This window comes from Camponotus floridanus, unplaced genomic scaffold, assembly GCF_003227725.1.
Source record: "Camponotus floridanus strain SB8 unplaced genomic scaffold, Cflo_v7.5 scaffold28, whole genome shotgun sequence".
Taxonomy (NCBI): domain Eukaryota; kingdom Metazoa; phylum Arthropoda; class Insecta; order Hymenoptera; family Formicidae; genus Camponotus; species Camponotus floridanus.
Window position 1 is genome coordinate 577095 of NW_020229414.1, and position 22893 is coordinate 599987.

Here is a 22893-nt window from a genome sequence, read left to right on the forward strand (position 1 = left end):
TTTTCGCGTAAATTTCGATCTTGTGAATGAAAGATGGTGATGATAATTGTCATTGATTCATTGAAATGTTAAAATCATTGCTATTGGGAGTGGTCTGGAAAATCTGAGATTCGTTCCATTTTGCAGCAGAACTCTTGACATTTAACGAGTCGTTTAATTTTCCTTCGCGGATCAATCTCGATAGAATTCTACGTAAAACATACGTTAAAAAATAGTCGCTCTCTACATTTAATATTGTTTTTTTACCTGTCGGATATTAACTGACGATCGGGCGAAATTATTTTAATCTTTCGAATTGTTATCATCAGATTATCCGCGAGATATTTTCATCTTATATTTAATTGCAATTATTATTTTTTTACTTGATCGTTGGCTTATACAAAATTTCGCTTATTTTTTCACGTGTCAAACTTTCTTAAAAAATTAAAATGTATCAATATAAATACTTTTCTTTTTGTAATTAAAAGATATAATTGATGATAAGATATAATAATTAATGAAGAAATATAATAGACAATGTAAATGTATTGGCGATTTTTTCATCGCAACTTATTCATATTATGCAATCCTTAATAAGTTTTGTAATGAAAAGTCGATAATTAATAAATATCACGAATAATTTGAATCGTCTGTTTGAAAATCATTTGACTTAATTTGGAATGAATGTTGTGTGCATTTCAGATATTTTCGTGTAATTTTGTATCATAAGATATTTTGTACTAATTTATAAATATTATAATTATATTTATAAATTATATATTGTAATTATATTATATGAATATTATAAATTCTTATCATAAATATATTGTATATGTTGTAAATATTATTATATATTGTAATAATATTTTATAAACTATTTATGTTATACTTTATAGTTCAATTATTGTATATTCTATATTGAATATGAATTATATATTAATTGTATTAAATACATACAATAGTGTATATTGTATATATTTTCAATACTTTATAAGTAAAATAATTTTGTAAAATAAGATATTTTGTATTAATTTATAAATATTATAATTAATATATTATAATTATATTAATATATTATAATTATATGTAATTATATTATATAAGTATATTATATTTTATAAAATATGTGTTACTTTCTACAGTTCAATATTATTATTGTATATTATATATTGTATATTTCCCTTTATTTTATGAAATAATATTATATTTATTATATTTAAATTAAATAATTATAATAAAAATTTTACCTCTTCGATGGTATCTCCACCTTAACGAAGGCATTTGCCGGGTGAAGAGGTTTGAGTACTCTAATGATCCGGAGAGCTATGTCGGCGGTAATGTATTTAGATAGTAAAAATAATCATTTTTATGTCATTTTGCCAGTCAAGACGCGTCAAAATGAGATCAAAATGACTATTTTTGCTATCTAAATAGTTACCGGTAAGGTCACCTATGCCGGACAGGTCGAAGGGGAAGAGTGAGACTAAGAGAGATACTGTAGTTATTTATAATCCCCAAAAACTTACCTTTTTAAAAAAAGGTAAAAAAGGGCGCCAAGTTCATGCATTAATTGTATTCAACTGTCATATTGGCTACAAAAATAGTGATATAAAAAAATTGCGCCAACTAAGAATAAAAATTTGTACAAGGTATAGAAGTATAAGGAAGAAATATAAGGAAGAAAACTTGTACAAGTTAAATAGAAATATTTTAATTGAAAACATTGTTATACAAAATAGTTGCTTTACTTTTTAAAAATAATATTAAAAATTTATTTAAAAATTGGAAACTGAAAATTAATATAAAACAAGAAAGTAAAAAAAATTTTAATTAAAAAAACTTGGCGCTACCAAGGAAAATAGGTACAAAACATCCTTAACTCCGGATTATATTGCACATCGTAATCCCAGCTCGCGGGGTTTCCAATAAACGTTCGTGACACTGCTAGTCATACCCCTTCTTTTAAATTTGTTTGCGATCGTAGCACAACGTAAGATTTTATTGTACGTTCGCGATATTTTCGAGCGATATAAGGAGCTCGTGCTGGGATTAATGCGTCAATAAATTATTTTAAGCGTATTATTTTCGTCCCGTTTACGCTGTCCGTGGTTTTATAATTTGGGAGTTAATTAAATGCATGCAAAGTGGAACAAAACGGACGTTTCAGCATGAGTATATTTATATTTACGCACAGTACATTTTCCATAACATGAGAAGATGCTAATTTACCGCAAATATAGCAAGTGTTTATTTTTTAATTTCTCGAAAAATGTTCAAATTTGAACATTTCATACATTTCATTTAATCAACTCCTCGATGTGTATCTAACATTCTAAATGCCGTCTCAAACATTGACGTCAAAGTCCATCGCGATTCCACGATGCATGCATAACGCAACACTTCGCGGTTGCGTGCATCTCAGCTCTTTTCAGATGCAACAACGTAGCTTAATAATGTTAGCTCGGTTACAAGAATGGGTAAAAATCGGCGGAGTAAATGCCGGATTATATTACATTCAGGATAAAATTCACGAGGGATTAAATTCGGAGGAAGAAAATCGCGCGCGGATCTGCATTTTTTACACATATAATGCATACACGTGCGATACGAGAGAGAGAGAGAGAGAGAGAGAGAGAGAGAGAGAGAATGATGCAGCGGATTTTCATTATCTCCGTTGGCTGCATCGTTTTATCGTAAAATGGATCCTGCGCATATAAGATTTCTTCTTCAAATAATTGTATACGAGCCACAGATTTATATGCGGTCAACTAATGCACCATCGCGAGAAAGGAGGAAAGACAGAGGGAGAGAGAGAGAGATGAGCGCTTTCCGGAATTGCAAGAGCCGATTGCGTAATTCATAATAGTGTGCGATTCATATGACAAGGTAATGGAATGGCGTAACGAACCGGTAATATAACGAGATTAATTCCCCGCCACGTTTGGCTCTAGTCCGGCGAATAGATTTCAGGCATGTCGGTTTTAACTCCGAATTATGATGTATAGTTCGAATGGAAATTCAGCGCGGTTTATTATATAGCGATTATACGCTCTTGTTACAATGATGCACGATGCATATTTCGGGATATCTTACAGCAATTTGGAGCAAGTTGCGTTGGCGAAATCTCTTGATGGACAGCGAGCGAGAAAAGCTGTATATTAAATTCTCTTCTTTCTCTCTCTCTCTCTCGCTCTTTTTCTCTCTTCTCATGAATGAGGTACTTTTGCGAGTAGTGTTATTATCGCAGATATTTCGCACAGCTCGACAACCGGGAGAGAGAGCGCGAACAAAGAGATGTCTTCTCATGCATTTCGCAGATTTAGATGTATGAATACGTGCTCGTTATTTACCTCAAGTTCGCGTTCATTTCTTATAATTCTCCATCAAGTGATTCGAGAAATACGACGCTTTATACAACTCTGTATCTCAAATTATAAAAGAAATATTTATGCATTTAATTTCTTTTTAATTAATATTTTTACCTTTTCAATTTTTATCAACGCTAAATAATTAGTAAAAGATATAAAATAAAAGATATAAAGGTATAATAAAAGATTAGTAAAAGATTAGATAAAAATTATTCGCAAAAAGTTGAGATACAATTTTATACTATGTTATTAAGGATGCTTTGTATGTACAATCCCAGAAAAACGTAGCTGAAAATCAATATTGACGAATATATCCAATTTTAGTGTATTTTAAGTATGAGAAATTGCGTGGAATATTACAATTTGATCTTATTGTTAGCTACAATGCAGAGATGTATTTTTCAATATTTATTGCGTTTTTACTTAAATATTCCGAATTTTGTTAATCGAAATGATTAACTTTTGGCAGAGAATTTCGCCTTCTGACAGATACATGGCTAATTTTATTGAATTATATTTAATATCTTTTTGCCAGTTAGTTCTTATATAATATTATTTGATCAAATATTTCCTCTGTATCTAAAGTATACTTTTGCAAATTTTAAACAAATTCTGAATATTATTTCCATGTGTTTTTTGTCATTTGAATAATTATACGTTTCCCATAAGAACACATGTTAATTCGATGCAAATTAAAATCCTTATAACTTGTGAGCGCTTTAGCGAATCAATTTAAAAATTGTACTGAAGATTCTAAACATATGTAAGGACATTCTGTACAATTTTCATTATTAAATTCTCAATATTTTGAAAATAGGTACGAAACATCCTTAAAGTATCATGAAGCGATGCCATGCTTGCTGTTACTTTCACCGTTCTAATTAGAGAAGTTTGCGGCGAGAGAATAAGCGACAAACATAACGATGGAGATCCACAGTCGCCAATTACAAGTGACGGCCAATTTCGGAGCAAAGCAGCTTGCGACTTGATTGTCGATTGTCGTGTAATCGTAACGATCGACCCGGACACGACTCGATTTTCTTCCACAATACCGATCAAGAGCAACGACTCGACTCGCGTGGCACAAAGTGACGCGAGGAACTCGTTAGACAGCGTTTGTCAGGAGAGAACATTCAATTTGGTTTTGGATGAGAGAGAACTTGATGGACCGTCTGTATAAGCAGGGAGCGGGAGAACTTTTCTTGCGAAAACTTGGCCGACAGACGAAAGAGAAATCGCAAATCCGACTAGCCTTATGAAGCATTCAAACTCTCGTAACTTCCATCTGAATGTTGCTCCTACCGAGAACTCTGTTCTTTAACATTGATTACGTCAACTATTTTTTGTAACTTCGACAATCATTCGTAGCTTAACGTTTCAAATTAAATGTCCAGTTGTGTAACGGAAATCGCACACGCCCAGATGTACAGTTGAGATAGCGAATTTTCTTGGAAAAGCCGAGCTGATGCCGAAGGTTGAGTAGCGCGAACACCGCGAAAATATAGATAGATAAGTGATTCCCAGAGATGGAAGATTAGATTGCCGGCATCACGTAACTCTAGATATCGCGAGAGCTGCAGTTTGCATGCGAAGGAGATGGAATACGTAGGTAGGTAGGTGGTATACAGTATCCCGCGCCGTATCTCGGGGAATGCTATCAATTCAGGGCTGATGATTCGCTTCCGCCCACGCGGCCTCTTAGTCATTCGACGCAGCTGCCGAATAACAAACACGAGAGAGATGCCACGCCGTTAAAAATTCGCTTCCGCTATGCTTGTCGCATACACACACGTCGACGTGTTGCATATTAAGAGCCGGCGTATTTCACTCGTGTCGTGTAATATTCCCTGATCGCAAAATATTTGCGATCGTGGAGCGAAACAGCTTCCGAAAACTAAGCTTCCGTCTGCCGGTGGAAAATTTTACGATGTTGATTTTATTTAAATAATTTATACGCATAATATAAACATGTCCGTGCGTAAATAAAAAGGACAACGAGACGGCTTTAAATTTATTATAATAGGTATTGATATGTACGTTGCTACTCTCTGTCGGTGTTCGCGATAAATTCGTCATCCTTAACGAAGGCGCGGAGGGTCGTTAAATTCCACCCACGTGTCCTCAACTCACTCGCATCGTTAGTCATCCTTACTGGCGTATGTCAGTTAGAAACCATTAGCGGGTATTAATCGCTAAGAACATTTCCAAGAGCGTTCGAGCAGATATGTAACCATCTATGATATACAGAGTGTCCCAAAAGTCTCAGAACGGTTGAATATTTCATAAACTAGGCACTTTAGAAAGAAATGTTTCAAACAAAAGTTGTGTGACTTGAAGGGGGCCATCAGATGGTGGCAATGATTTGATCTTGGATAGTCATTTAAAGATCACGTGAAAGTCACCGTCAATTTCTTAAATGGAACTCTCTATTTTTTATTGCATATTCGTGTAGCTTATCTCGAGAGCTTTCCAAAACACTATAATAAAGTATTTCTTCATTGAGTACTTTTCGAGTTATGAGGCTTGAAATCATTTCTTAATTTTACATAGACCATAAAATATCTAATAAAATATTTATTTTTCGATTATTTTACCTTAATATTTTTATGTACAAAATAATAAGAGGAATCAATTGGTGCAAAGAAAAAAGCATATTGTTTGTAAGAAAAAATATGTAATTTACAATTAACAATTACATATTTTTTTAAAAACAACTATGCGTTTTCTTTACACCAATTGATTCCTCTCATTATTTTGTACATAAAAGTATTAGGGTAAGATAATCAAAAAATGAATATTTTACAAGATATTTTATGGTTTATGTAAAATTAAGAAATGATTTCAAGCCTCATAACTCGGAAAGTATTTAATAAAAACTAACTTAATTGGAGTGTTTTGGAAAGCTCTCGAAGTGAGCTATCAGAATATTTAATAAAAAATAGGGTGTTCCATTTAAGAAATTGATGGTGACTTTCACATTACCTTCAAATGACTCTTCAAGCTCGAATCATTGCCACCATCTGATGGCCCCCTTCAAGCTATACAACTTTTGTTTAAAACATTTCTTTTTAAAGTGCATAGTTTATGAAATATTCGACCGTTCCGGGACTTTTGAGACACCCTGTATAACGTGTCGCAATATCGAGATTGCCCGAAGATAGTCTACTCTTGTTTGAATTCTGAATACGTTGAGAAATTGCGACGAGCCGTTCTATTTACAATGACAATGAATCCGCGATTAAATCGGGTTTACCTGAGTGCGAATATTGATGCGACAACGCGATTCGAAAATAAGTATCGTACACACTCGCATTGTTGACACAAGTGCGCGATTTTCTCTTGCGAAATACGCTGTATTTCGTTTACTCGCGATCTCGTTCATTTTTATTTGCGTGACATAATGTAACTTCCTTGAAGAAAATTTTTTCATTTTTGAATAAACGATAAGTACGTGTAATTATCGCGAAACGAGACAGACTGCGCTGAATAATTAATTATTGACCGACGTCTGCGGGTTACATAACCGAAAACGTATAATGGCATGTTTGCTATTGCAACTTTGCGTGATAAATTCGCTTGAATTTTGTAGAGTATAGTTTGAAGTAATATTAGATGTATTATTTGCAGAGTAAAAAGGCCAGCGAAAAAAATTCTCTGTTGAAATATTTCAAATATATAATTGTAAATTTTTGAATATTTAGAACATATCAAATAAACGTGAAATATTTAAATTTAAATATTGAGATAATTATTAAATAATGAAAATAAATTAATTAATAATATTTTATTAAATAATTATATTATATAATATATTATATATTATTAAATAATAATTAATTATTGAGATAAATATTGAGGTGAATTGTCTCCACGTAAATGAGATGATAACGCGAAAATAATATCGTTCTCTGATCCGTAATAAAGTTGCGCAAATTTTGTACCAAGGTCTCCAGAAATTACACCAAAGTTAGAGAAAACATTTTTAGTTTGCTCGTGTCGGAGGTCATGCGAAGTGCTTTATGTCGCATGAGAATCGAGAAACAAATCTAACATGAGTAAGCTTTCGAGCGTCGTAAAACGATGGCAAGATCCTCGGCGATGTTTGCAAGGTTTCTCCGAGCACAATGCTTTACCACGATAATTACGAAAGACGAAATTTCTTGCGCCGTTACATTAATGAAATCCGAACGAAAAACTGTCAAAAAAAAAGTCTCGCGTCGCCTCAATAAAGAGCTCGTAATTAATGCCGATTAATTAGGATAGAAGTAATAGATGTAATAATTAAAGGTGAATCTATTAACGCGCATCTTAAACGGCGATTTCCACTCAAACTATTGATCAGAGAGAATTTATACGACCTCGGTTTCCGCGAATAACTTTCTCTAAAGGTTCTATTGGAACGAATGAGTGCCCATAGAACATAATAGCAGCAACCTCGCCTCGAGGTAAGAGAAACGAGAGAAAAGAATATATATTCGAAGAGAGGACGTAGATTGGCAAGAGGTGCTCCGAGGTGTTCTTGTCTATACTTTTACGACGCACCTCCGCCGATCTCCGTCCACGATGAAGCGTGCGAACGGAAAACAACGAGTCGTCTGTTCTCAGAAAGTCTGATGTCACGTTTCACCTTCCGCCGGTCTAGCTGAGGTCGATTCTATCCAAGCTGCGCAAAAATACCTGCACAGGTGATGACATAACGATCAGCCGCGCAATTTGTTTCTCACTGAGAATTACGCACGAACTAACGCGATCTCGACGATCGATGATCGAGGAATTCGATTGACGCAACGCGACGAAAACGTCGGCGATTTTTTTCGTCGACCTTTTTCGTTGCCCTCGTCCTCTCCCCCCTGTCCCGGCGATACGTACATGTAATTGTAATGTTCGTTTATAATTAGCGAGCACGCAAAGCATAACCCGACGTGCTTACGTGCATCAGCAAGCCGCGAAAGTCGCAGTTGCCAGCAATTATGCGCTGATTAGACGGTTTCTTTTTTTTTGACCGCATTTTTTTCATTAAGTGGTTTTTATCGTGTTTACGACGTATTTACGTTCAAGATACCGATACGATTAGCGTTACGACCGATTCGCATCTTCTCTGTTTATTTTTTGCCTCATATATCATTTAATCTAGGAAAAGATAACGCGAGTCTACTCAGCTATCATTACTACCTTCGGACTGATATAAATGCGATTAATTAAACGATAACCGTTTCCTCTTTATTTTAAGACTCACGTTGATTTATGCTAAGGAACATTAGAAAGAGATTAGAGCGACCGTAGGTGAACGGTAGTACTTCGAGGGATAGTTTCTCCGCAAAAAGCCGCGTTCGTGACCGAGCACGTGGGACATCCTTAAGGCGAGATGATGTCGGACAACCCCGAGAATCTGGCGATTAGTTCCAGCGCTGGAACAGGTTATCGCCGGTCGAAGAGAGGCCGAGGATGTCGGACCTCGCTTGCTGGAGGTTGCCGTCGCATGACATCATCGTCTCGTGTAGATTCAGCCAGATTCTTGCTCACGGCCGTTCTCGGGACCTCGCGTTATTAAATCCGAGAACGCCAGGAATACGATCATCTCAACATATTAATATTAATAATTTTTATTATTAATTTATATTAATTTATAATAATATATAATAATATAATAATTTATAATATAATAATTTATAATAATTTATTATATAATAATTTATAATAATTTATAATAATTTATAATAATTTATAATAATATAATATAAATTATAATAATATTATAATTTATGTTAATTTATAATAATTTATATTATTCTTCCCTTGATTTTAATTTTTATCTATACGGAAATATCTCACATTGTGCTCGCTGACGACATTTCTGGCTTCAAGATCCCACGATTTATGCGCTCGTTTGTGTCACGATGACTAATCGACGCGAACAAAATGCTCGTGAAGCAATATAATTGATTCCCTCTCTTACACTATTCGGCCGAGAATGAATAATCGCAACTAGATCCCGTGCAACAATGCATCGTGCATACGCGTTCGTCGAACGCGAGCCAAGTCGTGCGCAGTTTTACCTCCCAGGGAATTCTAGACACGCTGGACATCCTGATCACGTTCAACAAACGTGGCTTATCATTCTCTGAGAAGGAATAAATAACACGTGCGTGCGCCAAAGTCTGCGATACGCAGTCGTTTGGCTGGCTGTTCTGCTTGCTCGAGATTCGAGTAATGGAAACCTCAAGATCTTGATCTGCTGATTTTATCTGCTAAATTATTTGCATTAAAATTAACACGATATTTCTTTTAATAAATTCGAGTTTAAATGATAATAAATTAAAGCAATATTACTGTTGAACGAAATGCGATGTCGCAAAATATGTCTCATTATTTTCTCGATCTCCTTAATAGAGGTGCACCTTGAAAAGCACAGCGACCTCAGAACCGAGGGAATGTATATTCACCGCTACGCTAATCGATCTTATTTAATGGCGATTCAGAATCGTGTGAAAGTCGAGGTTACGGGCCAAATAACCCGCAGACTTCCGTTTAGTCCTTGATGGAGAAGAATATTAGAGTCACGCGCGACCCGTCAACTTAAATGCCCGGAGTAGACATGCCTGTCGCGAATTTTATCCGTCTGGGCTGCACGTTTTCAGGGCGCGGTCATTTTTAGCGACGTCCGCCGCATTATCCGTATATTCGCGCAGTTGTTACTTCAATCAAGTCTTCGTTTATCTCAGAAATGTAATTTTGTCGGGCTCTACGAGGGCTTCTCTCAAGGGATAATCGCGCTTAATTGAAAGCGTTACGTCATTTTCCACGGTGATCATTTTTTAGCGCACGTCTCATCGCTGGAATATGCATCCGCGTAATCGTCGAAGAAAAAGGTACGCGAGAAAATCGGATGCATCAGCGATAAATCGCGCGAGGATGAACTCGATTGCGAAAAACTTTATGGCCGACTCATATTCCGGTCGTTTTCAGTAACGAGATAGAACGAGAAATTCCTGACGGGGTGCCCGCAAAGTACGAAAACTTCTCGAAAGATAGGAATCGTGCGTATCTCCGTCGGGGCTCGATAATGGCTCGCGATAAAAAAATATGGGAACAATTAGCATAAACTTTACGAGAGCGATCTCAAGTGAGCGATACCACGAACAAAACAAGCTTTAGTAATTATACGGAGTCTGGGAAATTTTTGTTAGACGCGAGAATCTTTTTATTTCCACATCTCCTTCCTAGCAAATTCATTCAAACTCCATTGTTTAATAAACAGAAATTGCATAATCATGTTATTACTGCCGGACATTATTATCTAATAGAGCAATATGAGTTATCCATTCTAAGAATCTGAATTTTAGCATTTGTCACTTTTTAAGAATAAAGTTAATTAAAAAAAGAAAGAAAGAAATTTATAACTATTGTTGTTTTTTATAACAAGTTATAAATTTCTTTCTTTCTTTTTTAAATCTATATCTTTCTATCTTTTTTTAATCTATATATTTTCTAATCTATTTTTTAATCTACTTTATAATCTATAATTTATAATTTATATAATTTATAACATCTGATGACAAATTTTAAATAATATATCAATCGATATAAATCCAATACAAATATAATTATATGCCATATAAGCTGCAAAAGTTTTATTTTAATTCCGAACGAAATTAATAAATCGTAAGTCGCGCGATAAATAAAATGGCAGAAAGATAAGCAAGAGTTGCAGAGAGAGCGAGCGGAAAAGAGGCTGAGAAAAAAAATGTAAAAATGCCGGAGCCAGTTGGCGAACACGAGTTCGGTGCAGTCGTGTCTATGACGCAAGTGCATCCAGCATCATCTGCTCCCATGCGATTAACCCAACCGGATACGGCATAGACCCCCAGAGGTTAAGAGACATTAATGGGCTAATAGGAACGCTAACGATTCATTAGCCGGTACATCAATGTTGGCTAGCTTTCCGCGACAGTTCACGTGAACTGCAACGTGTCAACATCCCGAGGTCGAGGACCTCGTCTTCTATTTTCGGACGCGCTGGATAAAAGGGTGCGGAGGTGGACGGCAATAAATTGCAATTATAATTGCTTCCTGTAATTATAATAAGAAAATTATGTAATTTTTCGCGAAAATCAATCATCGAAATGCATTTTCGATTCGATTATCTAACAATTTATTCGAAATATATCTTTCATTATCGCGCGATTCTTCACGGCCGACCAGCGACTTATTCGTGAAAAAAAAGCTTTAAATGCCACACGTTGTGCCTGCGTACATTAACGGCATGATATTTATCAAGAGATGCGCGTTTCTTGCTCGCTTACAACCGGTCGGGCCACAAATTGCAGATCCAACCTTGTTCAAGCCTTCTCGCTCGGTCTTCCTGTTTCAGCGAAAGAGGTTTCAGGGTCTTGACACTTGACACGTTACCTAAAAGAAACGTGAGGGAAGGGAAATTCTCGTCGCGACAGGCGACCAAAAAAAAGATGCCTTGTCGTCGAATGACAAGGCGTTGCTTTGTCATGCATTTCCGTTAAATTTGTATGAACATTATAGGTTCTTTAATAAGGCGCATACATATTTTTCGCGCGTGACTTGCCTGCGTTTTACGCCGTCGTTATCTTATAAAAGTTTGCAAACGTCTACCTGTTATTCGAGCGTTTTCTAGATATGTCACGTTTAACCTTCGTTGTCCGGTTTCTATTTCTATTTCTATTATACTTTAGAACATTGGGATAAATTTCGAAAAAGATCATTCGTTAACATTAACATCGGTCCTTGACATTTACTGAGAAAATATATTCGCCGATTTCAAAGAGCTCTTTAACCAGGATTACATCAGCAAATGATGAATATCCTTATATAAGCACAAGTGATTCGAATGACTAATATAATTATTCGTTATATAAATTTGAACAGAAATTAATAACATTGAATTGCAACATTTCCGTAAAAACTAGGATATGTCATAAAACGTAGAAATGATATGTAAAGTGTCTATTTTTTTTTTAGAAAGTACTGCTGTAATTTCCGATGGGCGTATTTATTTTTATCAATTATGTCGTTACGAGCCATATCGCTCCTCGGCTTATCGATACACTTTGGATTTTGACATCGTATCGACATACTTCGAATTCTCGTCACGTTGTTATCTTTTGTTCACCATATACGACGCACAAATGTTTGATACGTTGAATGACATAAACGCGCAACTTTGCGATGTCCGCGAGCGGAAAAAAAATAGCCGCGATGAATTAATATTCGAAAACTGATAATGCGCAGAAAGATAAAAAGTGCGTGATAAAAAGCTCGTAAAAAAATTTTATTACACTGCATAGTTATTTCTTGAATGTGTTGCCGCCAATTACTTTGCAAAACGAGGAAAAGATGATATCTCTTATTTTCGTGCACGTCCGTCGTCGCGATTTATTTGACGTTTCGTTGGCCATTTTTGCGAAATTGCACATGCTCGATGCAAGCAAGATTCAACGAAATAATATATGCGGTTATACATCTAGTCTTATCTGAATAAAATTCCCATATTGTAAAGAGAAATTGCGCGAAATTTTCCGGATATTTTGCATGTTAATTTATACATATATTTATTATATATATAAATAATTTAAATTACGTAAAAAGAGAGTAATGATTTTTATATAAAATGACGTTTTATATTTTACATATGTGCAGTTAAAAAAACCGCAGTGGAATCAATATTCTCGGTCAGCTCGTTAATTTTGGGCACTTTAATTCTCGTTTCCATCCGACACGATGATCGAATGTTTATTGTGGAAAGCCTCGTTACAAAAGCGCGCTTATTCGAGGGAAACAACGGTGACTTAATTATTCCAGTATTGTTATATGTGACAATTTTTTTTTCGTTCCCTGCGTTTGACGAATTCCGGTCACCCGCTCAAAAGCGACAACGGGCTACCATTCGGGATCTGCGAAAAAGTCGTCTCTTTAAAGTTTAGGAAAGTAGAACTCGACAGAGATCTCTTGGAGGGAAAAAATGGGGAAAAAAAACGATGTGTCTTTCTGCCATTAGGACAGTGAAACTAGACTATCCATGCTATTGTGCTACGAGATAAAATGTGACAAAGTCGAGAGCTTTTAGCGAGATTTACAAGAAATTTGATGTTTTATATTAGCTTTTCTCTCTCTAATTATAATGAAACGTAATGAAAAAAAAAATGTGTATACGGAAAATAGTTTAAAATCTGACATGAAACGAAAAATTCAGTTCACATAATAATAAACTACATATTTCTCCAAATATTATAATTTATGTACACAGAAAAAAAATAAGTGTCAAATCAAAACTTATATACTTAAACTAACGCGTTCATTGTTTCGTATATACGCAACAATTTATAATCTTCTTAGAAGAATTTAATAATTTTAAGTTTCAACAATATTATAGGCTTATTTTGATATTGTAATTGTCACCTCAAGAATATATAATTATTTGATTCTACTTTAAGAAAATTATAATCTTTGATTTAAAAATGTTATTTTCTATTTAACATGGTTTCTTTTTCATTCAAGAAAATTAAATCTTAAGAATCATAAGAATATATTTTTCTTGATTGAATTATACAAAATGGCTTCATTCAAGCAATATTTTTCTTTAATTAACGCAATATAATCTCATTTCAAGATTTCCATGTTAAAACTAAAATATACTTTCTACTAAAAAATATACTTTCTACTAAAATATACTTTCAAAATAAGAATGTCCTTTTTTTCTGTGTACGATTAAAAATTCTTTGCGTTTTTCTCTAACATTATATTTACTTGAAGAAATAATCCGAGATATTTGCCACTCGCAAATAACGGATCGAAGAAGCAAAGTGCTACATTCGCTACAAGTGAAACAGCATCGCTGGCTACTTTTTGCGTGCGCATAATTGTCACTGTCTTGAATCACGCGTGATCGGAGCATCGCTTGGTCGAGCGAATTCCCGTGACAGATCTAATATCCCGAATTTCACCTGCCGAGATAAGAATGTGGAGCAGCACGTTGCCGAGAGGTGGGAGTAAACCTGTTTTCGTCAACGGCAGAGAGGGGAAAAGAACGTCTGTCTATCGTAGCGTAGAATGTAAGGAAAAGAAAAGAAATCCGTAGAAGACAGCCAGGGTGAGAGGACGAGGGGAAGTCGGGACAACCAGGATCGTGGATCCGTCCTGTCACGATTGAAAAATGCGAGGAACGTCGAGAGCGATATCCCGCAGCGGTGACGTTGATCACCTAAACTAGGACGAGGGAAACTACCGTAGGTGCTGTCGTTCGCGTACTCCAACTCCTTATAGTGATAACTATACAGTACGTTGCGAGAGGGATGGCGATTGCCGGGCCTTTTTGCAATTTCGTTACCGTTAGACGATCGTTTCGTTTTATGGCGAGTCGATACCGGCTTTTCGCGTGATTGCCACGAAAAATCGCCTAAAATGGCGCTTGTCCCACTTTGCTAAAAAATGTATCTTGCGATTAGATTGAGATTAATACTCGTTTGAAGATTAATCGATTAATGAATAATGTTTGCTTTTTCTCGTGAAATTTTCTTGTGACTTGCTAGAGTCGACAAACTGACTTGCCTAACTTGAAACGAGATTCGTTTCTTTTACAGAAAGTACTCATATATATATATGATTCTGCCAGTGCGTAAACTTGGAGAAGGTAAACTTTGCTAATCAGTCTCCAACTTACCCCGCTTGGAGCAACCAGCTCTATGATTAGAACTGCTTATCTTCAAACGGGGGATTAGGGCTAATATAAGGATAATATATCCTGAATAATGATAGTCGTTTTAAGCCTTTGAGATAGAAATCGGTCTTCCAAATGTTATTTCCTTCAATAACAGATTTCGCATCGCAATTTTGCTACGCTATCCGTGTAATTTCTCGTCGTTATTTCGTTAAACAAGCGGTCGTTCTCCTCGTCAACCTTACTTGCAGCTGATCGAAATTGCTCGACTCGTCTGAAACCGGAATCGATATTCGTTAATTTCATTCATCGGACCGCGCGCGAATCCACCGCGAGACACCGTCTCGGGAACCGGTTTAATTTCGCGCCGGTTAATCACACGCGATGCGCATAACATGTCCCGGCTTGGCTCTGGCGATTATTCTCCGACGATCTCGCGGAGAAGGCGGTGTAGATCACGTTTGAGGAGGAGACCAAGAGAAATTCCGGGAGAGAAATGCATTCGTATCTCTACGCGTCTCGACCTCTTTCGTGTCTCTCTCCCAAATGTTCGAGAATACAAACGAGCGGCGTAAAATAGACTGCTTTCGAATGCAAATGAAAGAGCGCATTTTTAAAGATGCGACATAGTAATGGAATTTCTCTAACACATACGAAATTTGAGGAGTGAGATTCGAGGGGGGAGATCTATTAATTAATTTTGTAGGATAATAGACTTCACGATTTAATTATCTGTCATTTGAATAATACATTTTCGTTAAATTCCCAGCATTCATTGTAATGCGGATTTTAATATTATTTTCCTTCCAATAATGATGGAGCGATGCCTGCGAGCTATATAAAGCGTTCCAATTAATTGAAAGCCGTAATGCAGTATTGTGTGATGTAATTGAATTCTATTCTCCATTAAAAGATAATGAAAATAGATGTATCGAAAAAGAATCAAAAGCGACGTCCGCTGTCGAAGTTGAAACGACAGTTGAAAGCAATTGCGAACGCATTCTTCGATATACCGTGCTATTGCGTGCGATGCTGTTTCCAATAATTGCAAACGTGCGGCAAGAGAGAGAGAGAGAGAGAGAGAGAGAGAGAGAACGTTCAATAACTCGTATCGACGACGAAGCTCCGCGAAATGAAGATCGCGCTTTATTACAAGGATTCGAAAAAATGGCGAAAAGCGTAAATCGAGAATTGAAATTCCTCGAATATAAATCAGCCCGATTCGTTGAGTACATATAAATGGGACACAAGATGGTAATTTTTAAAATTATAAGAAAAAAATGTATATTTAATTATATTATAATTAATTATTACATTCAATTATTACAATAATTATTATTATTTTATTATTTTTATTCCTGTTATTATAAATAATAATAATTATTGAATTATTATAGATAAAAATTGTCGAATATTCTTTTGACAATTATATCGTGAGATGTTTCTAAGATATCATTATTTTATCATTATAAACTTTCTGATCGTGTATCACCTCGTTTAATTTATTATTTCTATTACTATAATTATAAATAATAATTCTTATTGAATAATCATTATAGATAAAATTTGTTGAATATTCTTTTGACAATTATATCTTTCTACGATATAATTATTTGATCATCATAAACTTTCTGATCGTGCGTTCTCTCGTTTCTTCAAGGATATCGATAACTCCTTTCACTGTATAATACTTTTAATCGACGCGTCTAGGCACGACGAAGGCGACTAATAATCACCGACTTGATTGATGCGCATCAAAAGTTGGCGCTCTCAATCGATATCGATTGATAACTTTCGCGCTTAATTACAAATCCCTTCTCCCGGCCCATCTAATTACGATCGAAGACGCCAGCAGCTCGAAGTCGACCTGTCCCGGGACTTGTGCGCGCACCGTCGTCACATCTATCGATTTCTCGAGGGAAACCAGCGGACCGGAAGTGGACTCTCCCGTGCGCGCTGAAGGAGATGCACGCGATAATTAATGAAATTGCTTCTCTGACGGTGATTTATTTTCGTTTCGCGGATTCGCACCCTCGCGCCTTACGTTTATTATCAACGGGACGAGCGAAAAGCGAAGTCCGGTTCTTCTGGACCGTCCTGCTCATATTTTAAAAATCGTCGATACGATAACCAAGTTTAACAGGTTCATTTCGAGAGGTTCGTTTCACAAGCCATCGGAGCGTGAGGGTCTCGTTTGTCGATCATTCTTTCTCGAGGGTACAACGATTTCAAGAGTAAAGAGAGGACTCTGCTTTAACCCAACGATGCACACTCGACAGATCGGTTTCCTGAAAAGAAAGAAAAAAAAGGCAAATAGCCAAGCGGTTTCTCGCGCGGTTGGCAATTGAGAGAAAGGCGAGCCTTCCCTCCCCCTCCCGCGTCGTGCATAAATAATCTTCATTTCGGCGATCACTCAGAAAAGTCGGTCGTAACCTCGCGGGTCGATCGATCGCGGTTTTCATAGTCTCTCCCGACGATCGTTATTATATCGCACACGTATCCGACGAAGGATCCTTCTTCGTTCCCTTCCAACCCGCTCTCGAGTGCCGGAAGGCAAAAGGACCACGACGCGAGATGAGAGTGGGAATCGTGGAGAGGTGAAGGGAGGAGGACGAAGAGGAGAGAAGAAGAGATCGGTCAACGAACCAACTGACCATACACCGGCCCTGCCACGAGGTACTCCGCCTCCAGCCCTCCCCTCCGTTTTGCTTCTCGATGAATTTTTGCATACCGGTCGCGGCACCTGAATTTAAAGCGTCCATCGGATGGGATGGTGCTCGCCTCGGCACGCATTTCTCTCGCTCCTCTCTTCTCGATGAAGAAAACGCCGATACGCGATCGAGTGTCCGCGCGATCAAGTGATTTCTCGTAATTTTTTAAATATTCTTTAAATATTATTATTTTTTAAATATTATTATAATGTATTTAAATAATATATTTAAATATTATTTATAATATATATTTATAATATATATTTAAATAATATATTTAAATATTTATAATATATATTTAAATAATATATTTAAATATTTATAATACATATTTAAATAATATTTTAAATAATATTTATATTTTTTTAATTTTTGATGGAATATTAACGCGCTATTATGTATAGAGCACAGGATTGGCATCAATCATTCGTACATCTTGGGGAAAGAAATTGAATCCGCATTGCCCGTTCACGAAGATATACCTTCGCCGGTCGACGATGACTAGACTTGTTGCTGAATAATCATTGGGCGCAATGAAATAAGCGAGGGAGGCTGCGATTTCACTCGCGCAGATTAACGTCGTACTTTTATAATTGATTAATTGACTAATCGGCTCGCCACTCACCGCGAGAGAGCCGGTCGACGTCTCACTGGCTGTGTAGCCTTCGCACGAGAATTTATCGTCGCCGCAGCTAAACTGGATTGATAATAATTTACTTTGCAGTGTTGATGGCGATAAATATGTGCAAACTCGGTTTTCTCGTCGCGTTTACTAGTTTATCTCATTCATCTCGACGAGAAACCTTCCTGTTTCTAACTTTTGGTTTATTTTCCTTCTTGCTTCACTGGTATCTTCCATTATTCTTTTCCTGTTCCCTTTTCAAGCTACAGATATGTCAGAGAAATCTCGTATTTATTTCCAAGTTTTCGCAAAATACTCTTTTGCTCTTCTTTCTTTTTGCACGCTTGCATTATTTACGCTCGTCCTTTTTTTTAATTATAATTAGCGTTCATTTATAAATAGCATAAACGTTTTATTAAATCCCATTATTTTCTATCTCGTAAGCTTTTAAAAGAGTTTGCGAAATTCCCGACGCTTGAAATAAGCTGTTGGTGAAGTTTATTTGAAATCAGAAAGTTAAGTCATTTAAATCAATTACACGCGCCGTATCAAAGTGCTTTGCGAGGGCACAGCTAACATCGAGAATCGGGAATCAATGAGATTCCATCGGGGCGAACTTTCCGGCCCGATTTCGCGCGAGAGTACGATTGTCTCGCGAGTTTCGACCGCGAAAGCTCGAGAGGAAATCCGGATTACGGAATGGCTCGCTCGTCGTATCTCAAACAAAGTTCCAGATCCGCGATTTCTCCGACCGCGAGAACTGCAAAGGCTACTGTGGGTGCACGCATGATTGCACGCGAGAGATAATCGTGTGCGAGCCACAAATGATCGCGAGTAGTCGCCCCTTGACACAAGGTTCTCGGCAGGGAACTCGTTCCTTTTTTTTTTCTTATAATAATCAGACGGGGGAGACGTAATCACGGCGAGATCTCGGACTTTCTCGAATAGCCGCGTATCAATTTTCCCCTGGCACGAGAGTCTATATCCATCAGCGAAGCAACGACGAAAAGAATCGCGATTAGCGATTTCCACGCGTGCGCCTCTAACGACTTTCTACGTGATTTCGACCCTCGAATCGTGCATCAGTCACGTTGGCGGCTCGGCTTAATTGACCCCTAACGAGACGGTCTTTCGATATTTTCCCCCTTGTTGACGAGCGGATGGATGTAATGCAGCGAAATCGGGTAAAAGCGGAATAATGAACGGTGATGGGCGCGCGTGCGGCTTGAAAATACGCGACGAGTCGTCGCGACGCCCGGTCAAAGATCGCCGGGTCGTTAATGGAACCTCCTCTCTCGCAATCTATGCAATGCAGTCCTCAGGATTGGCTACTTACCGCCGAGTTTCCTCTTCTTCGATTATGTAGTCGGATTTAATCTCGACGCGAGCCGACATCGACCCAGTCTGACGTTGCTCTTTGGTCACGTATGAGAAGCTGAATCGAAATCTCTTCTCATCTCTACTTTCGATCTCAACTAATCTAATACTTATTTCGATATTTCAAGCAATCAAACCGTGTTTCTCTTCAAAACTATTCTATAATTTTGTGCCGAAATCTTTTCTTCAAGTAAGAAACTCATTATTGCTTATTTAAGGCACAAAATAATAAAAGACGTAATTAAAAACGATCACACTGGCAAATTTTATTAAAGTGAAGAATCATGACATTTTGGTCCTTTTCGAGTGAATTACAAAAAATTATTTCCAGTATTACACAAAAAAATAAATTACATTGATTTTGAAATAAAAAATGAGCGACAAGTTATATACATACAATAATTTAGTTAACTATTCTATCGTGAGAAATAAGGAAATCACTTCGTCAAGATTATCATGTCAACGTCTCCATCAACACACAGATAAAGACTAGACAACCTTTATGAGTCATAAATATTGTTAAATTTTCAGTATCCTTTATGAGTCATAAATATTGTTAAATTTTCAGTAAGTTGATCGTGTTGTCAAACTTTTTTATAAAAACATTTCGACGATTTCTCTCTTTCTCACGTGTTTCTCATTATGTAAAATAACCGGTAATGACCAATCGAAGTCATGATTAAATTCAACTTTATGTTTGCTGATAACAGAAAAATTACTTTCGTGCACTTTTATGTTGTTGCGATGTTCCTTTACACGAGTGCTTACATGTCTTTTTGTTTGGCCAATATATGACTTGTTACAATTTTTGCAGTCTAATTTGTAAACGACTTCCGTCATGTTATTAGTAGGCAGCCTATCTTTACTACGTTTAATTAATGCGTTGAGTTTTTTAGGCACATTGTAAACGACATTAAGACCTACATTTTTAAAAACGCGACTAATTTCACTACTCAAGCCCTCCACAAACGGCAAGGAAATGTACGAAGGTATAACTACATTGTCAGATTCATTGTCCATATTCGTCCATGTACAAAATAATAAGACTTAATTCCTATGTAAATTAAATCGAAATCGAAATCTTCTAGAATTTAGAAAAAAAATTGAGATTTAAAATATAAACAAAAGGATTTAGAAACGTATGTATCTGATGGTGAAAATTATAATAACGCCTGCGCGCGTCGATTATCTGATCAGCTGGCATTATTCCGAGGAGTCGATTGTCCCGCAGTTAGAGGCGCACAATGGTATTCATCGATTTTTAATCTGTACTCCATGAATCCACACGGTGCGAAGATCGACGGGGGATTATTTAACCTTTAAATACGTGGCCGAGATTTCTACTTCCTACTTAAATGTTAGCCGATTACCAGTCACTTGTGCAGCCGCACATTTAACAATACGGATGCATCGATCGACGCAGAAGACGCGCGCCTCGTAACAAATCGATTAATTTAATTCTGCGCGGATTATTACTACACTGATGGGCTTGAACACGCGATTCGGTCACCAATGATAATCGAGAAGGAGGACGAACGCGTTAATAACGATCAGACGCTCAAATCAGTGGATTCTCTACGCTTTCTAGATTTGAATGATTCGAGATAATTATGATATATGGATAGAAAAGAATGAAAGAAAAGAGCGGAAATATATCGAAGATCAAAGAGAGGGAGAGAGACAGAGAAATCGATCGACAAACGTCCAAACGTCTGGCAGTCGAGCATCGATAACCGATGATAGAAGGAAAAACGTTTACTTTATGTCGGGTTGAACGTTAGCTCGTTATCTCCTCGATACTCAGTGCTCTATGACGGCACCCTATCGCCTTGTGGCAATGAAATATATCAGTATCTACCGATATCGACACGCACCGGTTACCATGCGCACAAGTTTGCTGGATTTACGTCCGTCTCATCGATATTCGAATTTATGGTAAAGGTTAACGCGTGTCGTAAAACGTGGAAAAGAAAGTGCATTCCTACCAGTAAAATTCAACGAGTCACCTTGTTAATGTTGATTTTCTTACGTTCTTTCTTCTTATTTTTTAATTATTCTTTCCTGTTTAATTATTCTTTACTTCGACGCCGCTTGACGTGTCACGTAATTTTTTAAAGAAAAATTGAAATGAGACCTATGGACTTTGGTAGATAAAAAGATCGCGTAAGACCCGGCTGTAGTATAAACAAATTATAAGCTCCGACACGTATTTTGCGGTAATCAAAATTGCAAATGACTGTAATGATGCTTCGCAATCAGCGGCCAGAGTTATGAGGCAATGTTTTTTGTTAGATATAAGACCGTCTTTTTGCGTCGTACGTCAAGTGGCAATTACGTAATGAGGAACGTTATCGTGCAAAAGAGATCCTCGAAATGCGAGGAGAAGAGCACTAGAGAAAACCACATTAGGCGAGCAATTATGTCTCGCTTTCCTTCCTTGCAAATTTCTAATTTTATTTCCGTAATTTTGTCCTCTATTTATCTCGAAAAGAATCAAAAATTAAAAAATTGTATGACACTGGTCAACACTCAAATTTTTTCCTGACATTTAATATGTATTATAAGTTATCTAAGGCACTGATTACGAAAAAAATACTAGTTTAGTTGTATCAGCTCTACTTTTTTTTATTTATAAGATATTACAGTTAACAAATTCTGAAATAGGTTTTCGATATTTTTGAAAGATGTACTCGCCACAAATATAACAAAAATTATCAGGATTATGTAAGCTACGTCTCCGAGTCGAAGACATATCGAAAGTTAAAAAAATAATAATTTTGAGTCGAGTAAAACTCAAAAAAACTGCACGTGATGTCTAAAAATATTAAAAAACAAGAGCTGCTAAAAAAACTACTGTCGTACTCGAAATCAGCACACTTAAATAAGCCCAAAACTGCAAAATTATAAGAGGAAAAAGTTAAAATTATATTTTTTGTTGACCAGTGTAATCCATAAAGAAAATCTCGTCTCCTTAATTTGCACATTCGTCTCTCCGAGTTGCTCTGGAGCTGCTAATCTTAGATTACACAAGATGCAGATGCATCGACAACTCGAGACGGCTGCGAAGCACGAGAGTGAAATAAAGTTGCGGTGATTTTAAAGTCGATGTCGGGCCGTGCAACATCTTATCTCGTGCGGGAAGTAATCTTT